The 14,134-nt window shown below is 44.3% G+C and overlaps 1 protein-coding gene across 1 annotated transcript in view; it reads right to left on the bottom strand.

Moving 5' to 3' along the window:
• The window catches only part of LOC140457908 (receptor-type tyrosine-protein phosphatase R-like), a 223,248-nt gene that overhangs the window by 107,570 nt on the left and 101,544 nt on the right, over positions 1-14,134 (bottom strand). The window lies entirely within an intron of this gene.

Below are 14,134 nucleotides of genomic sequence, written 5' to 3'. Positions count from 1 at the left end.
TTGCTCATCTGCCCTACACCCCACGCTCCTCACACAAACCTCAAACCTATTAGGTAAAGTCTGAGGCCCCTGCAGCACTACCTCTTGGTTCCCTCTACTTGCCTCACTCAGAGTCACACACTCCTGTCCCTGACCACTGACTGAACTCAAGGTAATTAATCTAAGGAGTGTGACGACCTTCTTAAACACAGTGTCCAAGGAACTCTCCCCACCCTGATATGTCACAGTGTCTGAAGCTCATCAACACTGAGCTGGAACTCCTTAAGCAACCAACATTTGACACAGATGTGGTCACCATGAACCACAATGGGATCCGCTAGCTCCCACATCATGCAGGGACAAAAAAAATCACCTGCCCTCCACCTCTATTTTATTTACTTAAGTCTTATTTTTCTTCTTTTTGTCTTTTTGCTTGTTTTCTATAAATATTCTTCCTAGTTAGCTTAAATCTGAAAGTAACCTATAATAGATCATCAAATTTGCAGCTATTACCAAGTAATAAACTTACAGTTTGCCTGCGATGTTATGCTTTGCTTAGCGATGGGCTCCTGATTCTTGGCTTCAATTTTTCTTGTCAAAAACACCTTACAAACTTATGAGCCAAAAAAAAGCAAGCAAGAAGTACCTCTGCCCATCTGCATTGCAAGCTGTGCCAAAATTGCTGAACTATATACTCAGTCAGGCCATGTCTCACTCTGGATGTGATCTCTCATTCTTGACTATGCGAAGCCAGAGTGTTGCTGGCCTTGGAGAGGAACTTGCAGGTACTGGTGTTCTTCTGCATGGTAAAAACAATGACTGCAGATGCTGAAAACCAGATTCTGGATTAGTGGTGCCGGAAGAGCACAGCAGTTCAGGCAGCATTTAAGGAGCTTCGAAATCTGGATCAGTGGTGCTGGAAGAGCATAGCAGTTCAGGCAGCATCCAAGAAGCTTCAAAATCTTCTGCATGTGCTGTTCTTGTCCTAGGTGGTGAGGGTTGCAGATCGGAAAGATGCTGTCAAAGGAGCCTGAGTGAGTTGCTGTGGTGTATCTTCTACATGATACACACTGCTGCCACTCGGTCATTGCTAATGATGCCCTGACTATAATTAAATGTTTAGAATTAGCATTACACTTTATTGTCATGTGTACTCAAGTAAAGAAGTACGAGTGCAGTGAAAAGTGTACAACGTCGCTGCTCCCGGCATCATCTTAGGTACAAGGTAGCGAGGTGCAAAATCTTAGGTACAAAGTAGAAAAAAATAAAGAAACAAAGTTAAAAATTTAAAAATACAGCCCCTGTTAGTATGAAGTAGAAAAATAAAGAGAACGTGTTTAAGAGTGGAACCAGTTAAGAGCAGATGACAGAGGAGAAGCATTGGAATGCGGTCAACTGGACGAAAGGCTACAGACAAACAGAGAAGGATGACAAGGGAATGTTTATATTTGTCACAGGCACATAATTCATCAAAATTAGTGATGATGAATACATTATGATGAGGACTAATGCAAATGATAACAACTGGGAATTACAGGGAGGGGTTGTAGAGATGAGAATGTGAAAGGTGAAGCACGACTAATAGACCAGCAGCCAGGTCTTTAAATCACAAGTTTAAATGCTGCTAATGTCATTACAAAGTGCAACCAAATGATTTGAGTGACATTATGTCACCATTTCAGAACTTAAGTGATGTTTATGAGGTTTGAAAATTGATTTTCTCATCCAAGTCTTTGGAATCAGCAGGCCTTTTAGCAGAACTGGTTTTAAAGCAGACTGGCATGGCTCCACATTCTTTGTATAAAAGGAACACAGAGCTTTGTGACTATTTCTTTTTATATGAAAGGATAACAGAGTAAAGGAAATACTATTGTTCACCTTTCTGGAAATAGAAAGTTTGATTTTGTAGTTCTGATCTACCTGGCTCCTTGGATAACTAATCTTTAAATTTCAGTTATAAAATTGTGCACAGAAATACGATCTAACCCAATTAAATAACTAAATTAATTTTTTGTGAGTGAATCAGTCCAATAAGAACAATAAGTGATTATATGGTCACGTATCTCCGAAGACTATTTGCTGCATAATTTTATGTGTCACAACTACAGTGAAGCAATAAATCAGGCTATAGGAATGTTTAATATGTGCCAGTGCAGTTTGTTCAGGATGCTGTCCTTTTAATGCCTGGGCAAGGCAACAGCATAAGCCTCTAGTGCGGATATCTGCTATAATCAGAATGACTGAACCCCGCTCTCTGAACAATGAAGGCCACCTTGGATGTGACAAAGCTATTCCAACCTCAGCAGGTCCAAATTGGCTGAGGAAATGATTTTTGACAAGCATTTCTCGATTGAGGTTTTATGCAATCAGTATCTGGTTGCGACAGGAACCACTCAGTATCCTGTGAAGGAAAACAGCTGACATGAGAGCAATTTCAGCTTTCCCCTTTTAATCACGCTTTCTAATGTACTGCCAATACACCTCTGTCCTAGCCATGATAAGATTAGTACACTAAATCTAAGGGAACTGACTGCTCACAAATACTAGTTACACAACGGTCCTCGTGTTCCTGTAGATTAGTTTGTCTGCAAAATTACTTTTTAGCACGCAACGCAATGCAACAAACAGGAGAAATCTCCATTTGCTCTCAGTAATGAGGTTTGTGACAGTTTTCCCACAGCTGATGTTCACTGAGATTACACTTGCACATAAAGGAATGGTTCACACAATTTCAGAGAAATAACAAAGTTCTCAACTTTTATGAAAATATCCAAATGCTCAAACATGTTAATGTTGTTTCAATTAATCGTTTCCTATCACCTGTAAGTGAACTAGAGAAAGCGAAGATTGGAGATCAGAGTCACGAGTGTGGCGCTGGAAAAGCACAGCCGGTCAGACAGCATCCAAGGAGTGGGAGAATCAGGCCTCATTCCTGATGAAGGGCTTATGCCTGAAACGTCGATTCTCCTGCTCCTCGGATGCTGACTAACCTGCTGTGCTTTTCCAGCAACACACTCTCGACCTGTAAGTGAACTGTTTGTTGTTCAGAAAATAGTAAAGACTCCATCCTGAGTCACCTTTATTTATTTGTCGTTATTGTTACTGACCTAATCCTTTAATTTCTGCATCTGCTATAATTTTTCATGTTACCAAGTTTATCTCCTTCTTTTCTTCTAGGTATTGGTTATTAGATTGAATATGGATTCATCGGTGATGTAAACCTTCTGGTAACTGAATGATTGTCTGAATCATTCATTTATACACAAGCACCCCTTATTTTGAAATTATGCCCTTTGACCATGAGGGAAAACATTCTTTCAGCATCCATCCCGCCAATTACCCTCCGAATCTAAACATGCTTCACCTCTTATTTTCCTAAACTCCAACAAGGACAGACTCAAACTGTTGAACTTTTCCTGATGAGACAACTTCTTCATCTCAGGAATCAATCTAGTAAACCTTCCCTGAAGTGCCTCTAATGTAAGCACATCCCTCGTAAAGTAGTAGTCCAAACTTTTGCCATTGGCTGTGCACTTGCTCAGCTTTGCCTATTGCCTGCTATGTCCACTGCAGTCCTACATAGTAGCTTCAACAGGTTGACACCTTAGGACTGATTGCACTGCTTCTGGCATGTCCCCCTCATTGAACTAGTGTTGATCCTCTGTCTTGATAACAATGGCACAGTGAGAGAAATGCTACACAAAAATATTACAAATTGTGATGGCACATAATTCTGCTGCTACCAATGGCCCACAATTTTGCATGGACATCCAGTTTTGAGTTGCTATATCTCTTCTGAATGTATTCAGTTGTCATGGTGATAGCGCCGTTGTACACAAAGACTGTGAAGAAAGGACTTGGTTTCCAAGAGTACTGGACATTGCTCACTCCTGTCAACATTGTCATGGATGGATTCAGGTAGACTGGGCGGTGGGTTAGGTAAAGCAGAGTTTTCCACATTGCTGATTTTCTTATTATGTACTGCAGGTCCAGACTGACAGGTGTGTCCTTCAGGATTCAGCAAGCTTTGGCCAAGGGTGGTACTATTGAGTAATTCTTGGATAGTAAAACAGAACAAATTCTATGTCCTTGCTACTCTCAATGTTTTGTCAACATGGTGGTCAACATGGAAGACTACTGGCTCCATCAGCTAAGGGAGGTTTCTGGGTGATAATTAGCATGGGCTTTCTTGCCACATCAAATGACCCTTGATGGGGTCCAAAGTTGATAAAGTGTGGTGCTGGAAAAAGCACTGCAGACATGACCCTTCATCAGGACGCCCGAAACGTTGGCTCTCCTGCTCCTTGGATGCTGCCTGACCTGTTATGCTTTTTCCAGCACCGCACTTTATCGACTGTGATGCTTCAGCATCTGCAGTCCTCACTATCTCCTGAGGTCCAAAGTCAACGTCAGAAACTTGAAGGGCCACTCACTTTTCACCATATATCACTATATCACCATTTCCACCTGTCTTGCTGGTGTGACAGAACATACCCAGGATGGTGAAGGAGAAAGCTGTGATATTAGCTGTGAAGTATTATTTTCTGAGTGTAACTATAAAAGGCTGTTGCTCATCCCATCTGTGGGACTACTCTCCCAATTTTGGCACAAATCCTTTCATGTTAATCTTAACAATCTGGCATCCCCCTGCCAGGAAACTGCACTGACATATGATTCATAAGATTTTCAATATATCAATCTGTTTCCTCCTACAAGTGAGGGATATAGTTTAATAGCAACCTAAGGTAAAACCATTTGACGTATGTTGTCTTTAATAAAACAACTCAATATTTTTTGTGGGTATATGAGCAGATCAGTTTTGCTATATTTCTCTTTCAGTTAGCTTTTCCTACTTTAAATTTCACTAATCATTTCCCTTCCACCACATAGGAGTCTGGGCTACGTCAGTTTGTAATTGGTCACCAAGAGGTGAGCAAAGTTAATTTCAGACAAGTTGCCCAAGGGAATTATTTTTCTTGCTGCATATTAATTTAATAAGTCAACATGCTTGATTATTTGTGGAAATTTATAACCCATTGGGTTCAGGCTGGCATTATGATGGGGAAAAGGGTCAGGTGGGATTCTTGATGTCTTCCTGCTGCCATGGCATATTGCCAAAGGAGGAACCCTGTCAATTGATCAACTTAATAGCTAATTAAGGTTCTCTTCCCATTCCTGGGGGCATTTTCCCCACATTAGGTAGGCATTCCACTGTGTGAGAAAGCTTGCAGGACAACTTGGGTAGCCTTCCATTGGGTTTCAGTCGGGGTCTGGTTCCATCTTATGGACAACAGCCAAATACCCACAGCAATGGTGCCACTCACCCCAGTCTCCCCAAACCTCATCACCCGATGGCTGTGGCCTTTCTGCAATGATGTGGATTCCACCCCAGAATCCACCTTTGAGGGCACCCAGCTACTGGTGAACCATCCTCAGCAGTGACCACCTTATGCAGCCTGGCTGCTGAGGTCACTGGGAGTGCAGCCCCGATTAAGCTGGCTCCACTGGGAGGAGAGCTACTTTCCTACATTGGGGAGCAGCCCAGATGTTGGTGGTGGGTGGGGGGATTATTAATTTGTTAATTGGCCAATGCCAGCAACATGCTGTCCCCTAGTTTCACCACCCACTGGAGTGAGGGCAGTTAGTTCCCACTTGTGTTCTGGTAGCGGGACCTCAGTCTCAGTTAAAAATGTCGCCTGTTATTCCTGCCAAGCAATCTGGATTAAAGAAGAAAGACCATAGAAATATGATCGAAGTCATGAACTATTCATGAACAGTCATAAATTGCGCAGCACAAAGTTATTTGCAGACTGCACCTTAACCATTCTATCTAGGCCATGTCACCAAGACGCAAGACTGGTCACATTATCTCTCCTTTTAGTATCAAAGCTGGATTTAGATTATTCTGTACCAGCCTTTTTCTGAGTCTGTGGCCCTGAGAAACTGAATATGCATTTGGGTTTTGTTTTCAGATGCAAGACAACTTGAAGGTGGGAGTTTTGTATCACTTGGGCTTCATGTCTACTGCATGGTACAAGACAAGAGTATGGTGCTGGAAAAGCATAGCAGGTCAGGCAGAATCCGAAGTGCAGGAAAATTGATGTTTCAGGCATAAACCCTTCATCAGGAATGAGGTTTGTGAGTCGGGACTGAGAGATAAGTTGGGTGGGGTGGGGGGAGGCGGGGGGGTGTTATTGGGGAGAGCTGGGAAAGCAATAGGTGGATGAAGGTGATGGAGAAGGTGATAGATAAGAGGGGGCAGTGATGGATGGGTCTGGAGGGCAGTGCCAAGTTGGAGGCTTTGGACTGGGATATTGTGGGGGAGGGGAATGAGGAAGCTGTTGAAATCCACATTTATCTCATGTGGTTGCAGGGTCCCAAGGTGGAATATGAGGTATTGTCTTCTAGGCGCCGGTGTAATGCTGATGATGCCCTCCAGTGCATCTCCTCCACTTCACGCACCACCACCCTTGAACCCCACCCCTCCCAACGCAACAAGGACAGAATCCCCCTGGTCCTCAGCTTCTACCCCACCAACCTCCGCATACAATGCATCATCCTCTGCCAATTCTGCCACCTCCAAATGGACCCCACCCCCAAGACATATATTTCCCTCCCCATCCCGATCAGCGTTCGTGACTCCCGCATCAGGCCCACAGCCCCCACCAGCTCACACCCCACTCCTGGCACCTTTCCCTGCCACCGCAGGAAGTGCAAAACCTGCGCCCGTACCACTCCCCTCACCTCAGTCCAAGGCCCCAAGGGATCCTTCCATATCTGTCAGAAATTCACCTGCACCTCTCCCAATGTCATCCACTGCATCCACTGCATCCAATGTGGTCTCCTCTACATCAGGGATGAAAATGTGTTGCTGGAAAAGCACAGAAGGTCAGGCAGCATCCAAGGAGCAGGAGAATCAACGTTTCGGGCATGAGCCCTTCTTCAGGAATGAGGAAAGTGTGTTAAGTAGGCTAAAATAAAAGGTAGGGAGGAGGGACTTGGGGGAGGGGTGTTGAAAATTCGATTGGTGGAAGGAGGTTAAGGTGAGGGTGATAAGGTGAGGGTGATAGGCCAGAGTGGGGGTGGGGGCAGAGAGGTCAGGAAGAAGATTGCAGGTTAGGAAGGTGGTGCTGAGTTCGAGGGTTGGGATTGAGACAAGGTGGGGGGAGGGGAAATGAGGAAACTGGAGAAATCTGAGTTCATTCCTTGTGGTTGGAGGGTTCCTAGGTGGAAGATGAGGTGCTCTTCCTCCAGCCGTCATGTTGCTATGGTCTGGCGATGGAGGAGTCCAAGGACCTGCATGTCCTTGGTGGAGTAGGAGGAGGAGTTGAAGTGTTGAGCCACGGGGTGGTTGGGTTGGTTGGTCCAGGTGTCCCAGAGGTGTTCTGAAATGTTCCGCAAGTAGGCGGCCTGTCTCCCCAATATAGAGGAGGTCACATCAGGTGCAACGGATGCAGTAAATGATGTTTGTGGAGGTGCAGGTGAATTTGTGGCGGATATGGAAGGATCCCTTGGGGCCTTGTAGGGAAGTAAGGGGGGAGGTGTGGGCGCAAGTTTTGCATTTCTTGCGGTTGCAGGGGAAGGTGCCGGGAGTGGAGGTTGGGTTGGTGGGGGGTGTGGACCTGACGAAGGAGTCACGGAGGGAGTGGTCTTTTCGGAACGCTGATAGGGCAGGGGAGGGAAATATATCCCTGGTGGTGGGGTCCGTTTGGAGGTCGCGGAAATGACGACGGATGATACGATGTATATGGAGGTTGGTGGGGTGGTAGGTGAGGACCAGTGGGGTTCTGTCCTGGTGGCGATTGGATCTACATCAGGGAGTCAGGACTCCTTCTTGCAGATCATTTCAGAGAATATCTCTGGGACACTCGTACCCACCGACCCCACCGCCCCATGGCTGAACACTTCAACTCCCCCTCCCATCCATCATGGACATGCAGGTCATGGGACTCCTCCACTGCCAAACCATTACCACCTGATGCCTGGAGGAGGAACGCCTCATATTCCGCCTTTGGACGCTGCAGCCACACGGGATCAATGTGAATGTGAGCAGCTTCCTCATTTCCCTCCCCCACATTATCCCAGTCCCAAGCCTCCAACTCAGCACCGCCCTCCATACCTGTCCATCACTGCCCCTTCTGACTTATCACCTTCTCCCTCACCTTGATCCATCTAGCTCTTTCCCAGCTACCTCCGCCCAACCCCACCCCCCCTCCCATTTATCTCTCAGCCCTGACCCACAAGCCTCATTCCTGATAAAGGGTTCATTCCTAAAACGTTGATTCTCCTGCTCCTCGGATGCTGCCTGCCCTGCTGTGATTTTCCAGCACCACACTCCCGACTCTGATCACCAGCTTCTGCAGTCCTCACTTTCTCCTACTGCACGGTACAACAAAACTTTAATGTTTCAAATGTTCCATGAGAACCCATTAGAATTCTTTTAAAAGGTTACGGTGAAAAAAAAGACCCTATAAGATCTGGCACCACAGCTGAACAAGGTCTTGGAGGGAGTACAATGCAGGTTTACAAGAATGATATCTGGACTTTAGAAGTTACGTTATGAGGAGCGGTTATACAAATTAAGTGCATTTTGTCCAGAAGTTAGAAGGTTATGGGGTAATCTGATTGATCAAAGTCTTCCAAATAATAACAGGAAAAGCCTGGGTAGGTAAAGCTATTTCCCTTGGTTGAAGATTCTATAACTAGGTGGCATAGTCTGGGAATTAGGCTGAATCACTCAGGAGTGATGTTAGGAAGCGCTTTGACACACAAAGAGGTCTGGAACTTTTTTCCACAAACAGCAGTGGAGGCTGGATCAGTTGCTAATTTTAAATCTGAGATGGATGAAGTTTTGTTAAGCCAAGGTATTAAGGGATAAGATCCAAACATGATGGCAGAACAGACATAACAGCCTGAATGGCCTAGTCCTGTTGCTATGTTCAAATGTAAAGATGCTACCGCTTCACCAATGTGAACAAAATTTGTTAGTATCACTTTGTGGTATGTGTCATGTCTTTTTTGTGATTGCAGGACAAGCAGTAGTATTCAATGCTGTTGGTGCCTTAAACACTAACACTACATTAAATAAGTTGGTATTGATCTTGAGTGATACCCCAACAGTACACTGCAGAATTTCTGTGCTTTCTGGTCTTTCAGGAATAACCTGACCTCAGGGCAAGACATTTGATAAATAATGTTTTTTTAAAATCAGCCCTTCACTGCACTAATATACAGAGCTATGTAAAGCAAAGTATTCCCTGAACAATCCACTCCAACAATCTGCATGAGCCACGAAACCATCTGCAAATCTCTATTCACTTTCTCCTTTGTTTTCCTTATTAGGATGTTTTGATAAGAATCTTTCTGCCACATCCCTTTCTGTGTGTCCCAGAGGAAATGTAGCAGAAGTAAGGACATTTTTAAGAATAGACTATTCATAGCCATTTAAAATATTTTGGGGAAATTAAGCATTTTAAACACAGTTGTTGAAATTTGTAAGCAATCTGTCCGGTAAGTATTCATATATGATTTATGCAAAGCTCTATGGTCTCAAGTCCTTTGATTTTTAAAAGGGCATTTTGTTCCCATGTTACAGAGAGCAAAACCTCCTACAGATTTTCCCTTAAGAAGATGATCAGAAGTTTCCACTGGTTTCCCTTGACCTTGTAAACATGGGTCACGATTTTTCAAAGTTGCTGCGAGTCAGAGAATACTCTATCTGAAGAGGCAGAGATTTGACCTTACAAAATGTAATTTCCTTCTTTGCTCATGTCTAAAATTCTGACACAGTTCGTCATGTCCTGTGCTCCCTTAAGATACTAAAAGTGTCCTGGACAAGGTAAACAGTTGTCTTAAGTCACTTGCTTCTAAGATTGGTCCTCCATTTCTCTATTTCTGCTAATATCCAGAATTTAAAAAAAACTGTGGGACCCTTCTAACATGGGTAAATGGCTGGGTTTGGGTGATAATGTTGTGAGATTTTTTTGTAATCAACCTGTTTAAAGATATTACTGCATGTTTTTATTTATTCATTCACAGGATGTGGGCATCACTGGGATGACCAGCATTCATTGCCCATCCCTAATGGCCCAGAGGAGGGTTAAGCGACAACCATATTGCTGTAGGTCTGGAGTCACATGTAGGCCAAACCAGAATGGGAAATTTAGTGAACGAAGTGCATGTTTTATAACAGCTGCCAGTTGGCCACCTTTGTAAGTCCAGATATGTGCTGAATTCAAACTTCACCATTTGCCCTGGTGGTATTTGAACCGATCTCCCCAGAACATTGGCGTCAGTTTCTGGATTGCTCGCCAAGTGACATTACCACTACATCACTATCTCCTCACACCTTTGAAATAGGTAGGCAATGTTGTGATTTCTTTTAAAACCTATTTTCTAATCAACCTGTTCAGTAATGCTGTTACACACTTCTAGAGCAAATGGGACTTGAACCCAGTCTCTCAGTTCAGGGGTAGACATCACAAGAGGACCTTAAGCAATGCTGTGAATGCTCCAGAAACAAGAGAGAGCAGCTGATGCTTATTGGTTCACATACTTCAGGATTGGTCTTGTGGGCCCACTTGCGGCTCAATGGTATTGTTCCTATCCCTGGACTGGGTGGCTTGGGATCAAGTGCGTAAAAACATCTCTGAGCAGCTTGATTAGAAACACAGGAGAGAGCGGCACAATGAGATTACTATGAGGCTAGTAATTCCAAGGCCCAGTCAAATTCTCTGGGGAAAGGAGTTTGAAATCCCCACAGCAGCTAATGGAACTTAAAGGGGCTCTTATGGTCCATTGATAGGGTCCTTATCTCTGAGTCAGAAAGTCTGGCTTTCAAATCCTATCTGCTTCAGTGGGATATCATAACATCTCTGAACAGGTTGATTAGAAAATGTCTGAAGGACCTGTGCTTTACAAAACCAGGCTGGTGTTTTCATAGTACCCACCAATACCCCCAAAGCCTTCAGAGTGAGGTGGGCACTGCAGATGCATTTTCCTGCACCCCAACTTGCTTTGATTTAACCCTCCTTCTTTCCCTATCCCTGTTCATTCTTTTTGTTTGTTACTGTTGCAGTGCCCCGGTGCACAGTGCTTGTTAATTGTTACAAGTTTAGCTGCTTAATTGGGTGATTAGGCAGTGGGTTTAAAAATAAGAAAAAAAAGGCCTTGTGTTCCCTAGGATGGGGAGAGAGCAGACTGGAGTTTGTATTGAACTGTGAAACGCAAATTAACGTTTTGGAAGACAACAGACTCCTGCTTTGCTAAATGGATGATGAGCAACATGACATTGCATGGAGGTGGAAGATAAAATTGCCAAAAAGTGCAACCCCATAGAGAAGCTCGGGAAAATCAGGAAAGGTAACTGGCTGTTTTATTATGTAAATCACTTAATTAGAATGATATTGATATTGGTCTTACAATTTAGTTCTGGATCTACAAATGTCCTGGCTTCTTGTGGACGCCACCAATGGAGGCAAAGCAACAACACAGCAGCAACTGAGGGGAATGAATACACCACAGGGAAACAGACATGGAACACCAGCATCCGCAGGCACTGCACCTGCAGCAGCAATGGCCTAATGCTCGCAGAACAGCTCTGCATGATCGCAGGGACAGAGATGTGAAGGTTACAGGAGCCTAACACTGGCATGCAGGAACTGCAAGCAGCAGACAAGATTCCTCAACACTGTTGGAACATCAACACCACAAGGGAGTCAGGTTGCCACACATTTGCAGTCTGCTAGAACTTGATCTTCTGACAACTGCACTTGGTCATCAGGCTTTATCAGTGGCTGTCGAAAATCACAGTCACCCTCGTCCTTTTTGCTTCTGGACTTTCGGGAGAGAGAGGGAAGAGAGAGAGATGGCAGGACAGAAGTGGGGACACTGGTTAGCCTGGTAGTCAGGAGAGAGGTGGGGCCAGACTTGGAATGCAGGGAACAGCTCTTTCTAGCACTGTTTGTGGGACAACAGCAGCAAGATCCAAATCTCCAGCAGTGATTCACGCCTCCCTCCACTCTCCAACCCCTCACACCAAATCAAGCATTCTTATGTGTTCTGGGCGAAACGTGACTCCAGATTCCAATAGGTGTGACAGCCCTCAGAAATGGTCCAGCAAGCCACTTGGTTCAAGGACAATAAAGGCTAGCCTTGCCAGTGACACTCACATTACAAAAGAGAAGAAAATGCGTATGGGCAAGGACTGATGACTTATTTGCCAGGGTCATAATGTCTGTGCACTGCCTGCAATGCTGCCAGTCAGAATGAGTAAAACCCAGGTTTGCACAAATACCAGGCAGTATTAAATGTAACAAATAAAGTACCCAGCTAAACAAGGCTGGGTGTTAACCATAAGCACTTCCACTCATCAGTGTGCAGCTGTTGTGCAACCACAAAAAGATATTTGATGCCTAGGGGCGCAATATTCAAGGGCAGCTGCCCTTAGTTTGGTGGCAGTCCAATCTCCACCGATGAATATGACATCGGAGGAGTTATAACCCCCTGGGACAGGCAGAACAGGCTCAGAGCTAAGGGGGTGGGGGTTCACAGGTGTTAAAAAAAAAACTAGATAAAAACTGACCCCAACTCATCCACAGAGCCAGCACAGTGGCTCAGTGGTTAGCACTGCTGCCTCTGTGCCAGGGACTGGGTTCAATTCCAGCCTTGGGTGACTGTGTGTGTGGAGTTTGCACATTCTCCCCGTGTCTGTGTGGGTTTCCTCCGGGTGCTCTGGTTTCCTCCCACAATCCAAAGATGTGTAGGCTAGGTCAATTAACCTTGCTAAAATTGCCCACAGTGCTCAGGAATGTGTAGCGAAGCTGCATTAGTCAGGGAAAAGTAAAGGATAATAGGGTAGGGGAATGGGTCTGGGTGGGTTAATCTTCGGAGGGTTGGTGTGAATTTGTTGGGCCGAAGGGCCTGTTTTCACATTGTAGGGATACAATGATGATTAACACTCTGTTTACATGTGCCACCCATCATTCTCACATCACTGAGCTGCATGTATATACTGCAATCTCGCAAGGTAGACTCTTCTTGCTAACACTTAAATTGGTTTAGCTCATAACCCGATTTAAATTTAGCACTGACTGACCAGGTTTCCCAAATGTGGGATCTTCAAAGAGAAAATTGAGACAGGAGAAGCCAAAGGAAGAAGGGAACTGCTTACTGCTTGTGGGACAGGACGAAACAGAATACTTTCTCCCAGCACCTGGGGCAGATCCATAATAATGATTAGCTTTGTTTATAGGGTCTACCTCTCAAAAGTTCCCATTCTTTGCTTTCGACACTGTCTTTCCCACCCAGTGACCTGCAGCTTGTCAAGGTCCAGCAGGACCTCAGCGATGCCAGGACTTCGGAGTTCTCTTCCTACCACCGAAAATGAGCTTTGGTTAGTCCTTCTCAGTTTTCTGTAAACGTTGGGCAATCTTCTTGCAAATAATATTCCAGCTTCTATGCACTTTTCAAAACCCAGGAAAAATAATAATACATTAAGTCATTTCTAACACAAAATCCACTGAAATGCAGTGGATCCTCTGAACTCTAAGTACATTTTAAGCAATAAAGTAGCATAGCTGCAGTGTTTGACTTACAAAGAGTCTAAACTTTTTTTTCTGGTGTTCCTATTAAGTCAATCAAAATGCTGTCAAATTGTATAGTTCGCAAAATTTAGGACAACGCTGTGAAGCATTGATTAGAATTTTTCATGTTGGGCTAAAAAGGAAAAGCAAGGGCTGGATAGAGCACAAAAGCCAAATGCAAATCAATATCCAAGCTACCAGTGCTTCCTGTCACCATGGGAACTTGGTTGATTGGCACATAATTTCCTGTGTACAGAGTCATTGTAGTTTCAACAACTCATAAACTTATGAGAATCATATTCAGGAAATATGCCAGGCTTCAAAACCTTGTTTAGAAACTGCTTAGCTAGAAAATAATAAGCCTCACAAGGTAACGAATGCCATCAGCTCAAGATGAACATGCAGTGAAGTAAAAGAAATTAAACTGAATCACTACGCAGTGATTTGTGGAAGGTTAAATGTCTGGAGCAGTTAAACTAGACACACTGAAAGGGAAGACATAAAACATAGCACAACTCGAAGAAGAAAGAATGCATTTTTATCTTCCCATAGTCAAGATGGGTTTAAGCTGT

The sequence above is a fragment of the Chiloscyllium punctatum genome, chromosome 32 (genome assembly GCF_047496795.1).
Source record: "Chiloscyllium punctatum isolate Juve2018m chromosome 32, sChiPun1.3, whole genome shotgun sequence".
NCBI classification, from domain to species: Eukaryota; Metazoa; Chordata; class Chondrichthyes; order Orectolobiformes; family Hemiscylliidae; genus Chiloscyllium; species Chiloscyllium punctatum.
The sequence above is the reverse complement of the archived record's forward strand: the minus strand, read 5'-3'. Positions and strand labels throughout refer to the sequence as shown.